This window comes from Sciurus vulgaris (genome assembly GCF_902686455.1).
Source record: "Sciurus vulgaris genome assembly, chromosome: 3".
Taxonomy (NCBI): domain Eukaryota; kingdom Metazoa; phylum Chordata; class Mammalia; order Rodentia; family Sciuridae; genus Sciurus; species Sciurus vulgaris.
Window position 1 is genome coordinate 154,218,734 of NC_136463.1, and position 19,313 is coordinate 154,238,046.

The 19,313-nt window shown below is 34.5% G+C and overlaps 1 long non-coding RNA gene across 1 annotated transcript; it reads left to right on the forward strand.

Annotated features, from left to right (window-relative positions):
- Positions 1-1,594: 1,594 nt before the first annotated feature.
- LOC306655926 lies at positions 1,595-18,491 on the forward strand. Its single transcript, XR_013762353.1, has 3 exons — positions 1,595-2,101; positions 7,644-7,695; positions 17,989-18,491. It is a non-coding gene; the product is annotated as an uncharacterized lncRNA (long non-coding RNA).
- Positions 18,492-19,313: the final 822 nt, after the last annotated feature.

Genomic DNA, 19,313 nt, shown 5'->3' on the forward strand with positions numbered 1-19,313 from the left:
CTAGAGAAGGCAGGTGGGGTGTGGCATTGGGTTCATGGTTTTGGGATATATATTTGTATCTGGCAAGTAAAGATCTCTCTCTACTTCCTGATAATCTTGTGAATCACTTCCCTCTGCCACACTCTTCTGCCATGATGTCCTGCCTCACCTGTAGCCCTGAGGAATGGAGTCTGCTGTCTATGAATTGAGAACTCTGAAATCATGAGCCCCCAAATAAACTTTTCCTCCTCTACAATTATTCTGGTTGGTCTTTTAGTCACAGCAGCCAAAAAGCAGACTAAACCACCATTGCTAGGAGACAATGACCTTTTGTGATGAATGGCTTTGGCTAGGGGATTCTCCATCAGCTCTGTTGAAATTTACATAGTGACACTGCAGTCTGACATTTCCTGGTCTACCCTCTGTTCTTTTCCCTTTCACCAGGATCACGATTGACAGCTCTCCCAGTCATCTCTAACACCTCATTTTTCCTCAGAGGGCTTCCCCCCTGACCAAAAAAAAAAAAAAAAAAAAAAAAAAAAAAAAAAAAAAAAAAAACAAAAATCATATCTCCTATTGCCACGCTACAAATTGCCACAGATTTAATGCTTAACACAATTTATTATTTTAAAGGTCAGGAGCGTTGGCAGGGATATATTCTTTCTGGAAACTCTAGAGGAGACTCTCACCTTTTCCAGCTTCTAGAGGCTTTCTGCTTCCCTTTGCCTCATGATGCAGCATAACTTCAATTTCTACTTCCATGACCACATCTCCTCTGATTAACTCTCTGACAAGTAATCCAGGAGAATCTCCCCATATCAGGACCCTTAGTTATAGTTGGAAAGTCCCTTTCACCCTGTGAAGTAACACAGTGTCTAGAATTAGGATATGGAAAGGTTCGGGGTCCATTAGTTTGACTGTGCATAAGGTCTAACCTTATCTTTGTGTCTGCTTTTTTGAAGGACCCAAAGTAGCACAGTTGTCTGAATTGAAATGCCTGTAAGCTTCTATAGAACTTTCTCCAATAACACTTAACACAACTCTATTTTAATTACTTCGTGTTTATGTCTCCGACTAGTCCTGTGGACTCTTTAAGAATATTGTCCTTACATCCATTTATTTATATATGATCTATCAAACTGTATAAATGCATTCTACTGTCATGTACAACTAATTAGGACAAATTAAAAATAACAATAATAAAAGAATATTGTCTTATTCACTAGGGTACTCCTAGTATTTAGCAAAAATGTCTGACATATTACAGATGTTTAATAAATATTTAGCAAATTCTTCCTTCAATAAAGTATAAGAGTTAAAAAACTTTTGACAATTTTAGAGATTTCTATGGTAAGAAATTTTTAATTCTTTGTGTTATAATATTGTCATTAAAATTGGAATGAGATAAAAAACTTGAAAGATTTCCATCTAGTAATTTCTCCTTTACTTCAAGCCAGATCAGAGGTTTTCCTCTTAAGCACCATTGATCAGTTGCCTATTAGCTCTCAAATCCATTTCTCCACTCTTTCCAACTCTGCTTCTCTGGGAACTGTTTCCCATGCACCCTAATCCTCTGGTGTCCAAGGAGGCAACAGTGGAAGCCAAGAGAGGGTGAGAGAGGGCAGAAACATGGTATTTCTCACCTTCTGCCCCATTCCCGTTTCCTCTGGTGTTCCTGGCAGTGGCTGTATCTTCTCTTCCAGCTTCGAGACTCTGACAACTTCACTTCCTCCTGCTTCCCTTTCAGCTCAGAGGTGGGAGCACTTCCAGTTCTTGCTAATCTCTGGGTTCCCTCACTATCCTTCTGGTTTCTTAGCCTTAGTCCCATTGCTCATAAAACCAATTCCCTATATTTCTTCTACCTGAAAGGTCTGGAGTTGTTTTCCCAGTTACATGCTAACTGATTCAAGTATAATCACTCCTTGTCTTAAAGGCTTTTTGTCCTGACAAACCCATCATAAATTGAAAATACACCAAGTGGAAAATACATTTAAGACATCTAACCTACAAAACTTCAAGGCTTAGCAGCACTGCTCTCTGCAGGGTTCATTGCTTCACCTGATGACCATGTGGCTGACTAGAGTGACAGCTCACTGCTTCTGTTCACCAGCATGTGAGGATGGTAGGTGTACCACTAACCCAGGAAAATATCAAAATCACAAATTCAAAGTATGGTTTCCATTGAATGCATATCAGTTTCACACTATCATAAAGTTAAAAAATCCTAGGTCAACCATCTGTACAACTTTGAGGATTGCAGGAAATTCTTGGTCACCATAAAAATATTATCACCCGATGATTACATTGAACGAATGACCAGGAATTATATTTTCCACTGGGAAATTCTATTTAAACCCTACGTTCTTTATAAATTCTGATAGAAAGATTATAACTGATAAGAATTCTCTAAGTTGATGTTTTTGTTTTTCAAAAGTGGATCAAAGTTCAGCAAAGACTATGCTTTATAGAAATAGAACCAATTCTCAGACATCTCTGATTTAAATCCTTTGATTTTTAGATTATATGTTATTATGCAGTTTCCTGATTTTGGTGCAATTAAAAAGACCCTTTCAGAGTTTTCAATTTAGAAAGTCACTCACTCTAGTTAGGAGATGCCTCAGGAATTAGCATTAAAAGCTTTTATTATTTACAGTGTAAAAAGATGTATTACCAAGGCTGGGGTGTAGCTCAGTGGTAGAGCACTTGCCTAGCATGCACAAGGCCCCGAGGAGTTTGATCCCCAGCACTGGGGGTGGAGGGAGCAATTATCAGATGTTAAAATTAGCAGAAGTTCTATGAACCCAGAGAATTGCAGACTGCTCAGAGTCTAGGGAAAATAACTAGATCTGATGTGTAAAGTTCATTCATAACAAAAAGATTGAACATAGATGACTGCAAAAAGAGAACCTGAAAACTGGGTGGACAGGGATAATTTAGAGTGCAACAAAGGTTGGGGGAAGCCAAAGAAATATGGAATGACATTTTTATATTTGTGAAAAAGGGGAAAGCTGGGAAACAAAAGTCTGCTAGTGGATATCAACTGGATAATACTTCTGGGTTTCTTCCCTAAGGTTCATAAACAAAAACACGTTTACATCAAATGTGTTTATTTTTCATTTTAATTGTAACAAAATGGTTCTAACAAGATGGAGTTTGGTTGCTAACTTCTATCACACACAAGGACAGATTTCCAAACCATTTTGTTAATGGAGAAGTGATAATTCTGACTGTTGGCCTCACATATCATTCTGAACTTTTTAACATTTGGATAATATCACAAATGAGCGAACATTTTTCAATATCCTCTTTTAATCTTTTTTTTGATCGCATTTTACGTATTTCATAGTCTGGGGTTGTATCATTTGTATTAGCTAAGCCTGATGAAACCATTCGAGGACTTGCGAATTTTCCGGTGTAGTATTCTCGTCGTTTGTTAGGCTCTGGAGCAGTATATGGCCTTGCAGCGTGTTTTGCCTGATTGCAGCTATCATCTGGGCTCTTTGCTACAAGTCTTGCTCTTGATTTTGTTCTATTAAGATGCTGCACTGAGGGCACATGTAGATCCTCAAATCTATCTGAACAATCCTAAATTTTAAAATAAAACATCAAATTGGTAAGTTAGGGTTTAAAAGTACATTTTAAATTTACAAGGACTAAAGTTTGTAACATCAACAAAGATAAAGAATGAAAGCACTCAATGCTTCTTGGGCCATCCCCAGATTCAGACTCTACACCCAATGATTCCCCTTAGATCCTCCCTTAGAAACCAGGCCTTTAAAAAATCTTACTGTTCCAAAAGATCTTTTATTTCAAAAGTAGTTAAATCTCTCAGAAAAGAAAATCCCAATTATGTTTCCGTGGTATTCTGCCACTGCTAAATGTTGTGCAGGCTGTCATACAAAGGTCCCTGGCTAATTTTTGTCAGGACTAACATCCAGCAAGTTCCTAGAGGCTCTAGGCTATGCCAGACGGAAGGTCTACCCAGAGGGGAGGGCATCTTTTTCTAATTCCTGCCCCAGAGAGGTTGCCCTTTATCTAGTTCATAAAAAGGTATTAGATGTGTTATTAGTCCCCCCTGATTTTGTGATTAGACTTTTAATCAGGCAAGGTGATAATTTGAATTCCAGAAGAATTTTTAAGCTTGGAGGTCTGTATCTCTTGGGGCAATTAAATTTACACCCACACTTGCATTCAGGCATAAGTATCCTAAATGAAGTTATTGACAGAACTTTGACAAATAGAGAAGTAGAAGACAGGGAAAGCATTATTACATGTATAGTTCTCCGTGCAGTCCAGTGAAGCAAAGTCCGTGGCGCAGATTTCCTTAGATGACTTCTTGTGGTAGGCAGCATGGTTGGTAGGATCCTAACTACCTTGTTAAGTGACTTTTTTGGTTTGGTGGCATAATCTCTTTCTTTCCGAACCTTGGGTTTTATGTTTTCTCTCTTCAATACTTCTGGGAAGAAGGATGGTTTTGAGTTTTTCTTATTTTCTTTATACTTAAAGGATTGTGGTTTGGGGACCTTGGCATATTTTTCAATGCAAATTTCACTTGGGTTTATATAAAGATTTTGAAGTTCTCTTTCATATTGTGCAAATGTTACTAAATGTTTTTTATTATTGTTATTGTTTCCTTTCAATCTCTCACAGTACAGGTCTAACTTTGATTGTTCTTCGATCTCTGAATTGAAATGAGCTAAAAAGTTATTCTGCCACAAAGGGGGAGGGAATCTATTTAAATATTCTTCCTCTTCCCTTGGCATTTTGCAATTAGGAATTCTTGGATATGACAGAAGTACTGTTTCCGGTTTTTCCTGAGCAGACAATTTGCAAATGTTAATGTTCTCCTTTCTATCAAGGGGCTTCACTTTCAATGTCCTTTCACAGCAAACTTTTGATGGACCCATTTTTGATTTGCCATCCCGACTGTATGGGTCTTGCATCTCTGTTTTATAAACAGAATTTTCTGCTCGAGGAAACTGCATGAAACCATGTTCTTTCTTGTATTTCTTAAGCAATATATCTGTAGGTCTGTCTGATGACTTACTTAATGGAACAGCCTGGATGTTTTTGTTGGAAGGTGGTTCTTTTATTAAACTTACTGCTTTAATGCCTTCTCCAGGGCAATAATTTTTCTGTTCCCTAATTGTTGATGGATTCTCTTTTAAATTGTTCAAGGAAAAATAGTCCTTTTCTTCCTTTCTGACCAATTCTAATCCTATACGTTTCTCCTCAGAAACTTTTGGTAAAGTGCTTTGACCAAGTTTTGAATATTTACTTTGCTTTTCTGAATGTTCTCCCAGAAAGTAATTTTCATCTCTGAAAGGCAAATCTGTTTTTATATATTTTAATGGTATCGAACTAGAATTATACAAGCTTATATGCTGGTTGATCCCCTCTAATTGCCTCTCTGTCATTAGTCCTAATTTTGAAAGCTTTTCTATAAAAAGTCTCTGGAGCTGTTTGCTTAAATCGGCTTTTAAATTTAATAATTCATTTTCTGATAGAGCTTTAAGGAAATTTTGTAAAGATTTGCTTAAAGGATATTTCATGTTTATTTCAAGCCTTCCTCCAAAACTCCCGCTTGAAATATCATGAGGAGATAATGAGGCACTTTGGGTTCTTACAGAAGCCATGTTTGAGTGGATAGTCATGGATTCTGTCTCATTAAATAAACTGCTCTCTGAAAGGTTTGAAAGGAAATAGTTTTGGAGAATTTCATTTAAAAAAGATCTTAGCTTTATTTCTAAATGTTTATCTATGAATTGATGATTAAATTTATTTACAAAAGACATGATTTCTTTAACAGTTTCTGAATATTTCCCTGGAAAAGCATTCTGTTCTTTCAGTTCTTTCTCATTCATAAGATACAGATTTTGGTAGATTTTTGGTAAATCCTCCTTGGTGATATGTCCTGATTCTGAGAGTCTTTCTACAAGATAATGCTGGATATGTTTACTCAATTCAGATTTTAAATTTTTAACTTCTGACTCTGAGAGTTCTTCTAGAAACACACGTAGCTTTGGACTCAAAACAGGTTTTCTGTCTAATCTGTCTGCTTTATTCGAATTCCCTTGAATTTCTTCAGAGTGTTCTGTGTCAGTTGAAAAAGAATGTTGAATTAGACTTTCTAATTCCTTTTCTGGTTGTTGTCTTTTTTCAGGCTGATTATATTTGAAAAAAACATTAAATATGTTTTTTAAAAAGGATTTTAACATTGGTGGATCAGACTCATGAAGTTTATCCATTAGCGAGCTACTGAAACTTTCTAAAATAAACATTAGGTCACTTTCTTCTCCATCAAGCCTCTGACTTGACGAATCTGTTTGTGTATCTGGTGTTGAATGATATTTTGAATCTTGTAGGAACATGTTTTGGCTGTCTTCTATAAATTCAACTCTACGCCCAGAAGTGGATTCTTTGGGAACACTGGGTCTTGAAAGAAATTGTGTCTTTCTTTTGATTTCTGGATCATGTGTGGAATCCCTGGGGATTTCTTCAGAAGAGGCTTCCTCTGTATTCACCAAAGTGCTCATCTGGTGTTCTCTATCTAGTTCCATCACTTTTATTAGCCCAGATTCTAAAAGAGTATCTACAGGAAATGCTTGTATTATCTCACTTATCACAGATTTGGGCTGTGGCAATTGTATTTCATCATCCTTATCTCCATAGTTAACTAGAATACTGGAAGATAACTGTGTCTCCCAAGATTTGCGTAACTGATCCTGCAGGTTCATCTCTGTCTCGCTCAGTTCTTTCATGCTTTTCTCCAACTGTGAGAAGATAGGTGCAGTGAATATTTGCTTTATAATATAGTCATGTATACTTCCGTTGAAACCTGACACGGGGCTAGATACCTCACTTGTTAAATGTTTCTTTTTGAAACTACTCTTTTTTTTCATTGGAAAATCTATTCGATCAGCCTCAGAGACAACTTTGTCTACATTTGGAGATTTTCCTGATTTACATTCTGAAAGTAAGTCTGAGGTGATGTTTTTAATTACTTGAGCTAAAAGAGACCTTGAATCTGAAATTTTTTTTTCCGAAAGTCGGCTGTTTAAATCTTGAATTGTTTCCAATACTTTGTTTTCCAAACCATTTGCTGGTTTGTCCTGAATACACAGAGATGGAGAACTACTTTTCTTCCTTGCTTCAGTGTTCTGACAAACTTCTGGTTTAGAAAATAACTTATCGGAAAGATCTTGCAGATTTTTACTTAAAATGGACTTGAGTACCATTGATTGTTTTAAATTTTCTATATGGGGGTTAAGACTTAATGACTTCGAGAGGCGAAGGGTATTTATGTTTCCAGTCATTGATGGTTCTCTGAAGCTTGGTAAATTTGGTAGTCTTTCCTTTAACTTATTATTAGAGTCTAAATTCTTCATTGTATTGATAGCAGGATCATGGGCTGACTTACTCTTAGGGTCCAAAATTTTCATTGTATTGATAGTAGGATCACAATCTGACTTATTCTTTTTGGGGATGGTACTAGAATCACAGGCCCAGGATACACAGCTATATCCTACAAGTTTTGAACGTGTTGGGTAAGGAGGATCTTGGTCTTCATGCTCTATAACCTCTGAACTTAAAGTATTTTTACACTGGTAAATATCTTGGTCTTTCCTTTTCCTGACTGACATCTTGTTGTTTATGTTCCTTAGAAAAGGATCAAAACCGCTCTTCTTGTCTTTCTGAAATTGCAACATAAATAAGGTAAGAAATTCTGTAGCATTATTCTGAATTTATAATAAATTGTTTAGTCAATTTTCTTTGAACCGTATGTCAATTTATCTATTCATTCTCCTACCTTTCACAAACTTTAATTATTTTAAAACTTGAAGCTTATTTTTATAAACTTTAAAGCAAAAACATCAAATTCCTAATTCTGACACTACCTTGTATCTAAATGCTTTTGCACCTGGAATAGACATCCATAAATAGCTTCTCCTGATGGCTGAATTTCTGGTGTTAGCTGTGTTTACTTAAATAATAACAAACAGTGGTTAACATCAGGATCAAAGTCTCAGCCGCGTAAGTGTTTACAGGCAATGTAGGAATTTTTTTTAAATGCAAGCAAATAATAGATATCCCATGAAAAGTATCATAAATATTGTTTAAAGACAGGGTTGGGGACAAATATCATCTTTCTTAGGCAGGAGAGTTTCAACAATGATGAAACCCAATCCTCAACATGTCACAGTGGAATCTTGCTGTTTGATGTATAATGTGTATGATTTAGAAATGGTTAAAAGAGAAAAGTACAAAAACTTGAGCTAAAGTGAAATTTAAGTTGTAATATCAATAAGCAATGTGTAGTTTTGGGTTCAGGCTTTTCTATCATTGAAAGTCTTCAAAATGAAGTCTCTCATTTAAATCCTTTTTTCATATAACTTCTACATTATTCAATTCAAAAATGAAAAATCTGAAATAATCAGCCTAATATTTGTTTTATTTCAACTTAGTAGTTCAAGGTTAATTTTAATGGCTATAATTATTATAAGTGGTTTTCAAATGCTTATGGGTACAGAATAAGAATCCCCTAAAGCTTCTTGAAAAATGCAGGTTCCCAGCTTCCATTTCCAAACAGATTCATTAGGTCAGATGAGACCTGTGATTAAATATTTTTATTTTCTGGAATAAATTTATTGTAAGTACTTTTTAAAGATAGATGTTTCTAATGAGTAGCATGGTTTTGGAATCATTAAATCACATACATGTGTGTGTATGAATGTATCGTATGAATTAAGTATTGGAGAGACCCAGTAATTAACTATACTCGATATTGGGATAGGATAACTCAGGACTCACCTGATATTTTGGTTTCAATTCTATATATTCTGGTCTGAAATATGATGGAAAGTGTTCTTTTGATGAAAAAGCCACCTTATAAAAGAAGAAGTTTTAATTTAGACTACTTATAATACAAGGATATTTGTCAAAGTCATTTTATTCTTCCAATAGTCATCAAAGATATAAAATAATTTTTAAATCTAAATAAGTATTTTACATATAACTGCTGTGTTTCTAACTTTTTCAAATAAATGTCTGTTTATGTACTACTAGTTTCCTTACTATTATAATTTTCACCCTATTGAATTTGTAAAATCAAAACAATGCACAGACACTTTAAGCAGAAAGAAAAGTTGGAATGAAATGGAATTGTCAGAACAAATGTAATCTGATTTTAAAGGGTTATGAAATTATTTTAAAAATAAAAATAAATAACACAGGTCTGGAGATATAGCTTAGTGGTAGAGTGCTTGCCATGCTCAAGCTCTGGGTTCAACTCTGAGGATCACAAAAGAAAGAAAGGAAAAAAGATATTATATTGACATAGCATTTTCTGATGATTCTCAACTTGGCATTATTACATGAATACTATAAAGTGCCTAAAGAAATAATTGGTGCTAAAGCAAGGTATATAAGAACAATTCTAGAATCAGAACCATTGAATTTTTAGAGATAAAGTCACTTTAATCTAGTCTGAATCTTTATTTTTCTACACAAGAATCTAAAGCTGAAGTTCTTTTCCCCAAGACACCCAGATGAGTAGTAGCCTAGATTCTGAGTCCTAAGTCATAACCAGGTACTTCTTCCACCACACAATTAAGACAGCATGAGGAAGTCTGAGTGGCTTTAGAAGCATCCTAATATACCTCCCAACCCACAGTGCACAACATAGAATGTGACTAAGTGACAAGGAGAAAATCAAATATGGAGAGAGGTTTACACAGGGAACAACTAGTCATGGAAACCCATCCTGCTCTCCCCCTCCCAAACCAATCTTGCTGCTTGCAGGAACAAATGGGAAAGAAACACTTGGCTGAAAATTCTATTAAAGGGTTGGGGGTGAAAGAGATTGAGATTGGAGACTGAACTTGACACCAGGAAATGTGGGGTCTGCAGGTGACATAAGGGACTAAGAATTGGCTCCCCCACCAATAAAGTGTAATCCAGAGGAGATCCCTGGGGTGCAGTCTTCCAGTGTGAACCAGCAATTGCTGTACCCTAGAAGTACACTGATTTAAAATCTCCAGACTGATTGGCATTCAGCAAGGACCCTGCAGCCCACCTAAGCCTAAACCCCACTCCCAGGAATTCTGCCTGTGTGATTACCTCTCTCACTCCAGCATTCTGGAGGGTAAAGCATCCAGACAACCCCACCTAACTCTGCTGAGAAGAGATGCTGAGAATCTCTGGAGCTCCAATGCAAACAAATTTTTTTTAACTTTCCATTTTTTTTTCTTTTCTGTATAATTGTGACTTTATTGGTTCATGAACATTTAGACATATTCATTTTTTTATCATTTCCAGCATTTTTGAAGTCAGTTATTATTCATGGATCAGTTTTTTGAAGACTAGGATGATTTTGGTTTTTTGTATTCTTTTATTTTTATTTTTAAAAAATTTTTACTTTATATATATATTTTTTTCTTTCATGTTTCCCTTGATTCTCTTTCTCTTTTCTCCCACTAACAGCTAATCTCTATTATTCTTTCACTCTTCCTTTAATTTTTTACTTCTATCTTCTCTCCTCCCACATAATCATCACATCCTATATCACTTCTATTCTCTCCCTGTTCACCATTTGAAATTGTAAACCCTTTTGCACACTTACTATTTTTATTGTAAGCAAAACTGATCATATCATCTCTGTTTATTGTGACAACATTGTGCACATCATAGCAGGAACTATTTGGTTTAATGCTGTTTATTGTTTGCATTGATTATTGTTACTTTTCTTCTCCTAAGTGGTGAGGTACTAGAAACTTTCAGGGCCACTATAAGTCCACAGGGTAGAAACTCTACTGCCCCAGATTCATTCTGTTAGAGGAGAAGACACACAAACAATATGAAAAACCATGGTAAAAAATCACCCCAAGCAAACCAAGATACTTCAGTAACAGAATCCATTGACCACAGTGGAAGATATATCAGAGAAGGAGTTCAGAACATAGTTAAACTGATCTGTGAGGTAAAGAATGATATAAGGAGTGAAATCAGAGAGAAAAATACAGGAAATGAAAGATCACTTAAATCAATAAGAGAGAGATTCTAAAAAAAATCAAGCAGAAATTCTTGAAATGACGGACTCAATAAAGCAAATTAAAAATTCAATTGAAAGTATCACCAACAGACTAGAGCACTTGGAAGACAGAGTTTCAGAAAATGAAGACAAAACATATAATCTTGAAAACAAAGTTGACCATGGAGAAAAGATGTAAGAGACCATGAACAGAACTTCCAAGAAATATGGTATACCCTGAAAAAAGCAAATTTAAGATTTATCAGGGTACATGAAGGCTAGGAGATACAAACCAAAGGAATGTACAATCTTTCCAATTAACTAGTATCAGAAAATTTCCCAAATCTAAAGAATGAAATGGAAAATCAAATATAGGAGACTTACAGAACACCACATATACAAAATTACAACAGACCCACACCAAGGCACATTATTATGAAAATACCTAACATACAAAATAAAGATACAATTGAAAAATGACAGGTAACATTTAGAAGGAAACCAATCCAGATCTCAAATATAGTAGGTCTTGGATGCCAGTCAAGAACACCATACCAAGCAAAATTGGCAACTTCAAAATTGACAATGGTGCTGGTGATATAGCACATCATGTAGAGTGCCTGACTCGCATGCTGGAGGCCTGGGTTCGAGTCCCCAGCATTGTGGGATTGTGGAAATAACAAACAAACAAACAAAAATTGACAATGAAATAAAAACCTTCCATGATAAACAAAAGTTAAAAGAATTCACCACTAGAAAGCCTGCATTATAGAACATATTCAGTAAGATATTTCATGAAGAAGAAATGAAAAATGAAAGTGAAAACCATCAAAGGGAGGAACTACACCAAAGGAATAGTCAAAGGAGAAACTAATTCAAACTAAAAACCAGAAATAATCAAAATGGCAGGGAATAAAAAAAATCATATCTCAATAATAATATTGAATATAAATGGCTTAAACTCATCAATCAAAAGACACAAACTGGCATATTGGATTAAAAAAAACAAGACACAAACTGGCAGGTTGGATTAAAATATGCTCTCTCCAAAAGACTCAACTCATAGGCAAAGACATCCACAGACTGAACATAACAATATGGGAAAAAACAATTCACATGGATCTTGTAAACAAGCAGGGCTTTCTATCATATCAGGTAAAGTGGACTTCAAGCCAAAGTTAATTAGAAGGAACAGAGAAAGACATTTTATACTACCTAAGGGAATTATATAGCAACAAGACATAACAATCATAAATATTTATGCCCCAAACAATGGAGCATCTACATACATCTAAATTTCAAGACTCAAATAGACTACAACACAACAAAATAATACTGGGTGACTTTAACACATCTCTCTCACCACTGGATAGATACTCTAAACAAAAACTAAATAAAGAAACTATAGACTAAGAAATACAATTAACAATTTAGACTTAACAGACATATAGAATATTTTATCTATTAATGACTGAATACACTTTCCTCTTAACAGCACATGGATCCTTCTCTAAAATAGACCATATCTTAGACCACAAAGCAACTCTTAGCACATACAAAAAGATAGAGCTAATACCTTGCATTCTATCAGATCATAATGGAATGAAATTAGAAATCAACAATAAAAATTAAAAATAGAAGCTACTCTAACACCTGGAGACTAAATCATACACTATTGGATAACCAATGGATAGCAGAAAAAAATCAGGGATGAAATTAAAAAATACTTAAAAGTAAATTAAAGTAATGACACAGCATGTCAAAATCTCTGGGATACTATGAAGACAGTGCTAAAAGGAAAGTTCACTGCATTGAGCTCTTTCATTAAAGCAAAAGAAAGTCAACAAATAAATAATCTAACATTACACCTCAAAGGCCTAGAAAGAGAAGAACAAATTAACACGAAAAGTAGAAGACAGGAAATAATTAAAATCAGAGCTGAAATCAATGAAACTGAAACAAAAGAAACAATCCAAAAAATCAACAAAACAAAAAGTTGGTTCTTTGAAAAAAATAAACAAAACTGATAAATTCTTAGCTAAGCTAACAAAGAAAGAAAAATTACTAAAATTCGCAAAGAAAAAATCATAACAGACACTACTGAAATAAAGGTGATAATCAGAAACTATTTTGAAAATTTATATGCTAATAAAATAGAAAATCTTAAAGACACTGACAAATTTCTAGAGACATATAAACTACCCAAATTGTATCAGGTGAACATAGAAAATTTAAACAGATCAGTTTCAAGTAATGAAATTGAAGATGCCATCAAAAGCCTACCAAGAGAGAAAAGTCCAGGACTAGATGGATTCTCAGCCTAGTTCTATCAGCCCTTCAAAAAAGAACTAACATTAATCCTTCTCAAATTATTCCATGAAATAGAAAAGGAGGGAACCCTTCCAAACTCATTCTATGAAGCTAATATCACCCTGGTACCAAACCAAAGATACATCAAGGGAAGAAAATTTCAGACCAATATCCCTGATGAACATAGATGCAAAAATTCTTACAAAAACCCTGACAAATCACATACAAAAAATATTAAAAAGAAAGTGCCTCATAATCAAGTGGGGTTCATCCCAGGGATGCAAGTTTGGTTCAGCTTACAGAAGTCAACATCACAAAATTCATCACATCTATAGACTTAATGACAAGAATCACATGATTATCTCAATAGATGCAGAAAAAACATTTGACAAAATACAGCATCGATTCATGTTCAAAACACTAGAAAAACTAGGGATAGCAGGAACATACCTTGACATTGTAAAAGCTATATATGCTAAACCCAAGACCAACATCATTCTAAGTGGAGAAAAATTGAAAGCACTCTCTCTAAAATCTGGAAATAGACAAGGGATGCCCTCTTTCATCACTTGTATGTATTCAACAGAGTACTGGAAACTCTAGCCAGAGCAACAACAAAAGAAAGAAATTAAAGGGATATGAATAGGAATGAAGAAATCAAACTATCCCTATTTGGTGATGACATGATTCTATATTTATAAGACCAAAAAAACTCCACTATAAAACTTTGAGGACTCTTAAATGAATTCAACAAAGTAGCAGGATATAAAGTTAACACCCATAAATCAATTGCATTCCTACATATCAGTGATAAATCAACTGAAAGAGAAATTAGAAAAACTATCCCATTCACAATAGCTTCAAAAATAAAGTAAAATATTTGGGAATCAATCTAACAAAAGAGGTGAAAGACTTCTATAATGAAAACTACAGAACTCTAAAGAAAGAAATTGAAGAAAACCTTAGAAGATGGAAAGATCTCCCATTTTCTTGGATAGGAAGAATTAATATTGTCAAAATGGCCATACTACCCAAAGTGCTATAAAGATTAGTGCAATCAATTCCTATTAAGGTTCCAATGACATTCTTCATGGAAACAGAAAAAGCAGTCATGAAATTCATTTGGAAAAATAAGAGACCCAGAATAGCCAAAGCAATCCTCAGTGAGAAAAGTGAAGCAGGAGGCATCAGAATACCAGAACTTAAATTATATTACAGAGCTATAGTAACAAAAATGGCACTAAAATGGGCAAGAAGACCAATGGAACAGAACAGAAAACACAGAGACAAACCCACATAAATACAGTTATTTCATTACTAGACAAAGGCACCAAAAACATGCATTGGAGAAAAAATAGCCTCTTTAACAAATGGTGCTGGGAAAACTGGAAATCCATATGTAACAAAATGAAATTAAACCCGTATCTCTCACCCTGCACAAAAATCAACTCAAAGTGGATCAAGGACATAGGAATTAGACCAGAGACCCTGTGCCTAATAGGAGGAAAAAGTAGGCCCAAATCTCCACCATGTCGACTTTGGAACTGACTTCCTTAACAAGACTCCTAAAGCACAAGAAGAAAAAGTAGGCCCAGATCTACATCATGTTGGCTTAGGAATCAACTTCCTCAAAAGATTCCTAATGTACAAGAAGTAAAATCAAGACTCAATAATGGGATGGATTCAAACTAAGAAGATTTTTTTCTCATCAAAGGAAACAATTAGTAATGTGAAAAGACAGCCTACAGAATGGGAGAAAATCTTTACCGTATGTACCTCAGATAAAGCATTAATCTCCAGGATATATAAGAAATTCAAAAAACTTAGGACAAAAAACCCCCTATAACCCAATCAATAAATGGGCAAAGGAACTGAACAGACACTTCACAGAAGAAAAAATATGATCATCAACAAATACATGAAAAAATATTCAACATCACTAGCAAATCATAACTACACTGAGATTCCATCTCATTCCAGTCAGAATGGCAATTATCAAGAATACAAGTAACAATAAATGTTGGTTAGGATGTGGGGAAAAAGGTAAACTCATACATTGCTGGTGGGACTGGAAATTGGTGCAACCACTCTGGAAAGCAGTACTGAGATTCCTCAGAAAACTTGGAATGGAACCACCATTTGATCCAGTTATCCCATTCTTTGGCATATACCCAAAGGACTTAAAATCAACATACTATAATGATGCAGCCACATCAATGTTGGTTGGGGAAAGGGAGGAGTGGAGGTTCATTGGATTGGACAGCAGGGAGTGGGAGGAAGAGAGGGGATGGGAATAGGGGATGGGAATGGGAAAGAGTAGAATGAATAGGACATAACTTTCCTATGTTCTTATTTGAATTCATGACCAGTGTGACACCACATCATGTCAACCACAAGAATGGGAAGTTATACTCCATGTTTGTATGATATGTCAAAATACATTCCACGGTCATGTATAATTAAAATTAACATGTAAAAAACAAATTTAAAAAGAGCCAAACTACCAAAACTGACTCAAGAAAAAACAGACCATATGAACAACTTATAATAAAAAGACTGAATTTGTAAACAAAAAAACAAAAAATTAGCTCCTCTGTATCTTAGATGCTCTATTATAAATCCTTACTCAGAATCTCCTGACCCCATAGTGTGTGGGTTTATTGTCTTCTTATAGCTTTTATGATCAGTTCCCACTGCTTTCCTCACCTGCATTCCAAGGTAGGCAAGATGGAGACAAGCAAGCCAGGGATCCCTCCCAGGTTAGAGTAGACAGACACAATGATCCCAAACAAGGTCTGCTATGTTTCTTCCAGTCCCATGAGGGAAACTGGGAACTAGGGTTCCACAGCTCATGATCAAGCACCATGCTTGATACCTGGGAGAAGGGGACTAAAATAGCTACAAAACTTTCCTAATGTTTAGAAGTTGAAATAGTAGATATGGTAGTTGTCTACCAACATTAAATGAATTTAAAGCTATAATTAAAGTTGTATAGTAGTGTATTATAATAAAATTATATTAATGGGACATAATACAGACTACTGAAATATCCCAAGTAAACAAGGAAATCAGCATGCAGTAATTAACATATCAAATTAGCATATGATAAAGGTAAATTTCAACACAGTGGGAAAAGATGGTCTATAACAGGGGGAAAGAAAGATAATGGAATGAGACAAACATGATACCCTATGTACATGTATGATTACACAAATGGTGCGACTCTACATCGTGTACAACCAGAGAAACGAAAAGTTATGCCCCCCATTTGTGTACCATGAATCAAAAAATAAATAAATAAAATGCAAAAAACAAACAAAAAACCCCAAAATATAATCTATTATTTTCTATTCTCTTCTTCTACTTTGATTTTCTTAGAGGCACTTATTGTTGCTTGATATTATATCATGCACTTTAAAAAAAAAAGATGATCTATGTAGTCAAGATTCTCATTTGCAAATTATGGAAACTAGTGTACATTTAAAAAGAAATGTATGTGGGCTGACAAATAGATTTGTTATCTTTCTTCAAAGAATAAAAGGCTTTTAAGTAAACTAGGAGAACAAAAAAATAATAAAATACATTAGAAAAGTGCCAATGGCAGAAAATTGCTAATTTGCTTATGTGTATGAAACTGCACTTATAATCAAAAAATAAAATTAAAATAGTAAATGCAGTGAATCACTGAAATTAACATTAATTGATCTAAAATAATAAAAATGAAGATGTCAAAGTTCAAACTTAAAGCAATTACAGACAATATGTATTTCCTACAATTGAGGGATTTTTAAAATTGTGATAAAAATAAAATAACATTAAATTTACCATCTTAACCATTTTTTAGTGTACAGTTGTGTTAAGTATTTTCACTTTACTGTGTAGCAGATATCTGGAATTTTTCATCTTGCAAAATGGAAACTCTGCAATTAATAAGTATTACTTCCCTCAGACCTTGCCAAACTCCTTTATACTTTTGATTTCTATGGTTTTGGATTTTTTAGATACTTCATATAAGGGGACTCATGCAGTATTTGTCCTTCTGCGACTGGCTTATTTCACTTAGTACAATGTTCTGAAAATTTAAACATGCTATAGCATGTGACAGAACTGCTTTCTTTTTAAGGCTGCATAATATTCCACCCTGTGTATATACCGGATAAAGGACATTTGGATTCTTCTACATCTTGGGTATTGTGAACAATGATATAGTGAACATGGGTGCATGAATATTTCTTCAAGATCCTACTTTGAATTCTTTTGAATATATACCTAAAAGTGAGATTATATGTAATAATATTTTAAATTTTTTGAGAACCCTCCATGCTGTTTTCCATAGCAATTGCATCAATTGCATCATTTTATGTTCCTATCAATGTGCAAAATTTCTCCATATCCCAACACTTGTTTTTTATCTTTCTTTTGATAGTGACTAATCTAATGGGTGTAAGATGATGACCCACTGTGGTCTGATTTGCCTTTCTCATATGATTAATGACATTGAGCATCTTTTCATATGCTTATAGGCAACTGTATATTTTCTTTAGAGAACTGTCCATTTTAAAACTGGGTTTTGATTTTTTTGTTGCTGAGTTGTAGAAATTCCTTATATAATATGGATATTAACCCATCGTTAGATACTTGATTTACAAACGTTCTCTCCCATTGCACAGGTTACCTTTCACTCCAGGGACTGTTTCCATTGGTGCAAGAAGTTTTTAAGTTTGGTGTAGTCTCAATTGTCTACTTTTACAAATGATTTCAAGTGCTCTGAAATACAGACCCCTGAAGCCAAGACTCCCAAATAAAGATGTTAACAATATTCTCATGAAAAGAGGTGAGATATTTACATCAAAACATGTTCTATTTGTCATTTAAATGGAAACTCCAAATAGTGTATATTATTTCATGCAGTGAATTCTGTCATTTAAAAAAATATTTATAAGTGTGCCATTTAGTTTTGAAATACTTGACATGTGGGGTTCTATATATCTTAAGGTGATTGAATTCTAATGTAATTAATCATGCAGGAAACACAGTCTGCATGACTTCAAATTTTAAAAGAAAGTAATGGAAATGCTTTTTATATTGATTGTATTGGTTACAAGCATGTCAAAAGTGATCAAACTGCATTCTTGAAATATGTGTGTTTTATTGTACTTCAATTTTCTCTCAATAAAGCTATGGAAAAATAAATAAAAACATTTACTTTTCATTATTTTCACACTTAGAAGTTTTACTAATTGTCATACTTAATTTTATTTTTTAAAGGTTTCTTAGTGAAGTTTTATATGAATTTACTCATTTGTCATTTTTTCACTTAATCAATTAGTTTCAAGCTCTCAAATGTGTGAAGCAAATACTGTATATTAGGCAGAGCCCTAAATATTGGGTGACAGTTGCTCTCTTCCCTCTTCCTTGCCCCAATAATGGAATAACACCTAAGTATAATCAGCCTTAACATGTCCATTTGACTTTAAAGGTACCAACGCATTTTATGTTTGCTTTGTAAGTAATATACTTCATTAAAAAAAAGAAATATATTGGTTCATTGAGTCCCAGGGACTGAATGTGATCAGGACACTCTCTCTCCATGTCTTTATTCATCTCTCTGTGTTTGCTTTCACAGGCATTCTTTCTTCACTTGGTAGGAAAACCACCACTACCAGCTACTGCTATAAAAAAATAAAGACTTCTGATTTTAACATTCTTGTACAAATTTCCTGGTCATCCTGGCATGGGTAGAAGCAGAGTGCTATGAGCTTTAGATCGCCAACCTGATGAGAGATTGGAGGGGGGTGGAAGTGACTTCCTCAGGAAGGGATGCTAGCAGGCAAAAATGTGTTGACTACTGAAAAGTTAATAAATGGCATTAAGACAACTGTCTATCCATTTCAGCAAAGATATTGGTAGATTCTTACATTGTACAGAAAAAATAAAGTATAGGTGGATTGAAGAGTTAAACATAAAAAGCATGTAACAGAAAAACTAGTAGGAG